Below are 6,750 nucleotides of genomic sequence, written 5' to 3' on the forward strand. Positions count from 1 at the left end.
GAATGTTTGCTCAATGCATGTGTCAGTATATGAATGCTGGTACCAGTGTATACATATGAGTGTGTGTGTTGGTGAGTGTGTACCACCGTGGCTGGTGTTGCTCCGGGACAGAGAGAAGGTGACACCCAGCATATGATCCTAAAACACGGTGACGGCTTCCTTCACCCCCACCCGGCCCTGACTGACAGCCTCACGTCAAGAAGTCTGAGCCCCCTGCTCTCCCACTGCGCGCCGGGGGCCACCCAAACGTACCTTAAACTGCAGGCCAGCGGACAGACAGATACAGAGATGGACAGAGCACCAAAGGGCAGGTGGCTCAGCAGACAGCTGTCCACTGTCGCGGCCAAATGCGTTCGGCTCAGGGGTCAGGAGATCGCTGTGACAAATGAAAGAGCGAGAAAGGGAACGGATGAAAGAGAGGAGGCCTGATGAGGTTTGAGATGCCCCTCAGGAGAGGCAGAGGAACGGGAGGGACTGCCTCACCTTGACGGACGAGAGAGGCAGCTTGGGTCAACAGAGCGGGTTCAGGGCCTGGTCTATACACAAGCTAATGAGACAGCTACATTGAGATGAAGCATGGCGGGAAGAAGACGCTGAAGGGAGTGTGGGAGAAAGGTAAAGACGCACTGAAGAAAAAAAGAAGTAAACAGGATGAAGCACGGATGAGTATAAAGGTTTGAGTTGAAGAGGAGACGACAGTTGGGAGCGTGGAGCAGAAACTGTGGGTGTATGAGCTGTAGATGATGGAGATGTTGACTCTGGTGCAGTCACTACTTTTAAAGAGATCTGTGTGTGTTTGCAGCCCTTTATTTTAAAATATTTTTTTTAAATAAGAGGTTTTTTTTAAAGACATTTCCTTGACCTTATGCAGGAACTATGAATAAGACAAGACCAAACAAGACAAGGCAACTATACATCTGCTGATTAAGTGATTTTAATTTAAGTCAAATGTCACAGTAGTCTGACAAAATGTTCCATATATTGAAAAGAAATAACTACCATATTTTTCGGACTATAAGGCGCACCGTATTATAAGACGCACCATCAAAGAACACCTATTTTCTGGTATTTTTCCATACATAAGGCGCATCGCATTATAAGGCGCATTAAGTGACACTAGAAAGGGTGCCTATATCAAAGTGAACAGGGGTGGCGCCATGGCGGGGGGGGGGGGGGTGTCTTGCCGGTGGAGCGTCTCAGTATACAAATCTAGCTCTTTCAAAGTCAAACGAGTGCTGGATATTAATCTACACAGATTCCTCTCCTGAAAACTGTTTATTTGGGTGAGTAAAGTGCTTCAGTTTATTTACAGTAAGCTTAGATTTCCAGATGTCCACTAAGGCTTGCTGCACCAGCGTTAGCATAGCTATCCGCTAGCACGCTAGCTAGTCACCTAAACTAGTAAAGTTAACCCAAACTTAAACGACAGCGTTACACTGAGTAATCCTGCGTGTTCTGGTAAGACAGTGAGATATTAGCTAGCGATTCGTCCCCCGTAGCTTGTTTTAACACGGTAAACAAGCAGATTACAGGCTGATAAAACTCACCTCTGAGAGAGTTAGTTTAACTCTGAGAGAGTTAAAGCAGCACAGACTTACAGGCCGATAACTCACCTCTGAACGGTGAACGCTTAGCGATTAGCATCTAACTCTAATAATACTGCTCCAGCAGTATTAAAAGTACTAAATTTAGATAATACTGATCTCTGAACAGTGAAAAAGTTAGCTAGCTTAGCGGTTAGCATCTAGCTAATGCTATTGCTGCTCCAGCCACGGAGCTGCACGGCTCTGCACGGAGTGTGTGTTTACTTTAGATAATTTAGATAATACTGATCTCTGAACAGTGAATAAGCTAGCTAATGCTATTGCTGCTCCAGCCTCGGAGCTGCACGGCTCTGGACTCTGTATAGCACTGAAACTCTCTATAACGCTGCACGGAGTGTGTGTTTACTGCTCCTTACAACCTGACGGGTAAAATCCATACAAAAGGCGCACCGTATTATAAGACGCACTGTCAATTTTTGTGAAAATTAAAAGTTTTTAAGTGCGCCTTATAGTCCGAAAAATACGGTACACAAAAGATGTGTAGTGAGGGTGTCTGATTTAGACACAACACTTATTTTTTCATAGTTTATTAAAGTTTTTAGTCCATTTTCTCTACTTTAAAACAAAGACAATTTGAAAGGAGAGCACATACTCTAAAACATACCCAACACATTTTGGATTTTAACACTCTCTCCCCTATTGAGACTGTGGGTGTCTAAGCTGTATATGATAGAGATGTTGACTCTGGTGCAATCATTACCTTTAAGGAGATCTGTGTGTGTGTCCAGCACTTTACTTAAAAATGTTTTTAATACAAAAGACATCGCAGTGAAGGTTAATTGCCTCACCCAGGTAGTGAACCTACAACTTTGGGGGTGGGGGTGCCACTGCCAAAATAGCAACATGCCAGAAATTTACCTTAACACACCTCACTTCCAGACCACCACACCCATCAGTGTAGATATTAGCATAAACGCCAACACTATTTTACAGCGCTGGTGCAAGGACTGAAAATAGACTGTTGACGGGGTGTAAGGTAGCAAAGAGCATTGTGACGCGCGTTGTGCAGGGTGTACAATAGGGCCAAATATGTTCAAATATTTGCAGACACCCCTTCAAAATCCCTTATATTGCTCCCATTGCCGAAACGGCTCTGCAAATTCACACACAAAGAGCTTGTCAAGTCCCTGAGGAAAAGTACTGCAACACAATAGGACTTCTTAGAGACAAAAAACATTAACCTGTTGGTACCATGACTAATGCCATGCACGCTAGCATAAAAATCCCACTGTATTAAGCTTTGGAGTAGTGGAACTAAGTTCTCATGCAATGACGGTTCTCCATCCAGTACTTCTGGGATAATGCAATCAATTCCTCAATTTTCATTCATTCAAAAGCACAGTAATAAGCCATATATTGAAAACAAAGGCACAAAAGAAGTGGTGCAGTGAGGGAGTCCGATTTAGACACAACACTTCATGAAAGACATGGAGATTAACATAAATCTGAAGAGTTTAAATGTTTTTTGTCTCCTTTGTAGTGTATTAAACTTTTTTGTACGTTTTCTGTACTTTCTGTACTACGCGTGAGAAAAACTGTGAATTCGAGAGGAAAATAAACACCCGAGCTGGTTAATTGTTTTCACCTGGTATTTTTGCACCCCCGACTTTTGACATTGATGTGACGCCATACAGTTTGAACAGAGGGCCAGAGATCTATAGACAAACGCTACACACTCTAAGTACGTCCTAACACGTTTTAGATCTTACTTTTCTCTCCTCTATTACCCTAAAAAGTGATAACCCCCTCCTTCTTCCCATGAGCTCAAAAAATCCGGTCCCCCTCGACGCCCTGCTGAAAAGGCCCGGGGGGCTCTGTTTTCACGGCGCGCAGGAAGGCGGCTGCGACGTGACAGTAATCTCCCTCCCCGGGGAAAGACAGACTCTAACTGATAAGTGCTGGGGTGCGGGGGGACTGAATCAGTCACAGGCGTCTTCAGCCAAGCGCGATGGCATGCGGCGTCCCCTCACAGCTTCGGCCAGTAATGCGGAACGACGCGGCTGACATTACACACTGCCGCCAATCACAGCGAAGACCTCAACATCCCGCCACACAAGCAGTGCAAAGATTCTAAAGATTGAGCTTATTATGGTGGCCACCACACTGGCCATGGATAAATAAGGGCTTGATTAAATTGAGGGTTGAGGGGAAGGCTGAAGAAAAGAAGGATGGCCTAACCTTGAACACCTCCGGCTTAATTACTGGGCCTACTCATTTTTTCATTTGAATAAGTACAGCAGACAGGGATTAAGTCTAGTCATGGACTTAATGCTGTGTAGTTCAAGACCAGGCTTAATCCCTGTCTGGCTAAGTGAAATACTAATAGGTACCACTTTAAAATAAGACTACCTTTATAAAGGGTTTCTACGTATGTGTTATAACTGATTATTAATGATTTTTAAGGCATTTACAACCTAATTAGTAACCATTAATAAACTAATTGTAAACCAACTATAAACCCTTTATAAAGGTAGTCTTATTATAAAGTGGTACCAAACTCAGTTTTTTAGTAATTTATAATACTGTATGGAGTTGAACAAACGTACATCTTAAAGTTCAATAGACAAACCACAAGTACTTGACACTTAAAATGTGGTCAGGTACCTGAAACTTAACTTTTTAAGTTAAAGTACCTATTGCACAACCAGTCTATCTTACTTGTTTAACTTTATTGCAATGGCTACATTAAGTTGTTTTCACTCAAGATGTGCATATTGTAGTTGTTTTTATAGCAAATAATTCTAAATTAAAGCGACACAGCTAAAAAATTAACATTGAGTTGAATTAACATAGTCATTTAACGCAATGCAGTAGACAAAACAAGCTTACATTACTAGTCTTTCCTGAAAATCATTAACTCACATAAATTAGCTATAGTGTGAACAGTATTGAGAGCAGAGCCAACACTGAGTTACTGCAGTTTGAATGTATTTGTGCCCAAAAATGTTTAGCTAACTCAAAATAGTTGAGTAATGTTTAGATATACCCAATTTTATGTAAAACAACATTAAGTAATTTGAGTTCAAACAACGTATAGGTTTACAGTGCAGATGCCTGTGCTGACCAACATCACACTAGAAGTGATGTGCAGAGAAAGCTCCATCGACCCACCCAAAATGAGCATAGACATTTTTTGTGCACTCTCTGAGTCCGACTGCTGATGCCAAGATTTTACAATCCAGGATTCGAGCCATTGATAATTTTTTTAAACAATTTAAAACAGACGTGTACATTTTTGCACATAAGAAGAGTATAAATGAACCTTTAGACTGAACTTTGGTGATTAGGAAAATATCCTTCCAAAAAAGTTTGAACTAAATACCTGAAAGGTGGCAAAGTTTGAATATTCCTAAAGCCAAACTGTAAAACAAGAGATGTAAACATGTTTTTTTTCTTAAATGATCATATGATTTCCTTATTATTTGGAACAAGTAACTGATGACTAAAAACGACTGGCCTCCTCATAATACAATTTTTTAGATGCTGTTTTTGAAATTTTGTAAAGCCGAATCGTCTAAAAGTCACCTGAGAAATGTCTCTTCACTTCTCTACACCAGAAGTGTCTTGTGTATTTGCACTTCCAGTTGTATAGTGGACGTTATCAGGTTGGCACAAACATTTTAGCCCTCATTAGGTGGGCCATGGCTCATCCTGGCCAGCATGATCTCTGCACATCAAACAACACAGCAGTAAAATATTACAAATAGCTCAATAGAAGTTTCTGCTAAAACTAAAAACAGAATTATAGCATCATTATGTGAAAACTGGTACTCCTTGCTCATGGGCTCTCCCTTCAGTGGAGAAATTAAACTTTGCTTTGATACACTGCTATAGGACACACTTTACTCATGCATTTCTGGACAAGACCCTGCTGTCCGCTGTCAGTGACTTGTATCTGCCTGTAACTGATTCAGATAAACAGGGTTCTAGGCACATGCATACAGGCAAAACTAAAAAGGTAAAATCCGATTTTACTGTTTATGTTGTGTCACATGCCAACAAATAAGTATATAAATACTGTATATATCTGATCTCCAACCACATACCACGTATAATAGTTATATATATACAATTTAAAAAGATCAGATTTAATGCGATCATCACATCACTGAAAAAAAACTAATCTGTGCACTAATATAGCATTTTATGATTTTATATACTAAAATCATAAAAATGTATATTTTATTTTATATAAATAATTTTGTTTTTGTACTCAAACCCACAGACACGAATATAGGGCATTTTTAGTTTCACACTATAGTTAGATATCGACCATAATATTATGTGCACTGGAACACTCTTTGCACTCAGGCTACTCTCTTTAAGCCACTCACACCAATAACCAATAAACTAAACTTGCAGAAAAAGAAAGAATAGGACCAAGTGTGACCTTGTCCTTTTAAAGACGTGAAGCTGTACTGCGGCGATGTTGCCATAGGCTACACAGGAGAGAGGAAAAGGTCAGGTCAGATTGCGGTCTCCTCACCTTCTTATGGTGTTGTCAGAATTTGGAGGGAGGCAAGACAAAGCCTGTCTCCCAAAAAAGAGGAGCACCAAAAGAAAATACAAAAGGACATTGCCAAAATGTCATGTAGCTTAAGGCTTTTAGGGTCAGAGGGGCGGAGAGATGGCCTGAACCTTTCAAGAGCACTCTTGGGGAGTGTGTGTGTGTGTGTGTGTGTGTGTGTGTGTGTGTGTGTCTGTGTGTGTTTGAGACAGAGACAGGGTGTAAGGAAAAGGTGATGATGATGGGGATACAGTGTCATAAGACGAAGGTCATTCTTACAGTCTGCCAGGATTTGTTTCTTGACTTTCTCAGAATCTGACCTGCTATTTTTAGTCTGCTTTACTCAGTGTTTAGTCTTTATACACTTTTTCCACATTTGCCTTAAAATAAGTTTTTCAAATTACTTTTTTTCACCTTCAGCTTTTATCTAATGCAACATATTGCATATGAATGGCAAGTAACATAATACGGGAAGATCATAAATCCTCTAACTAACAACAAGGTTATACAACTCTGCTCACTCACCTCTAACTACAGAGCGTAGGGCACCAAATGTCTGGAGAGCACCAAAAATTAATAGTAATCATGAAGACAAAATATTTAAAATGTAAAGCTTGTTAAAAAAATGTAAACAATACA

The sequence above is a fragment of the Astyanax mexicanus genome, chromosome 7 (assembly GCF_023375975.1).
Source record: "Astyanax mexicanus isolate ESR-SI-001 chromosome 7, AstMex3_surface, whole genome shotgun sequence".
Classification (NCBI taxonomy): domain Eukaryota; kingdom Metazoa; phylum Chordata; class Actinopteri; order Characiformes; family Acestrorhamphidae; genus Astyanax; species Astyanax mexicanus.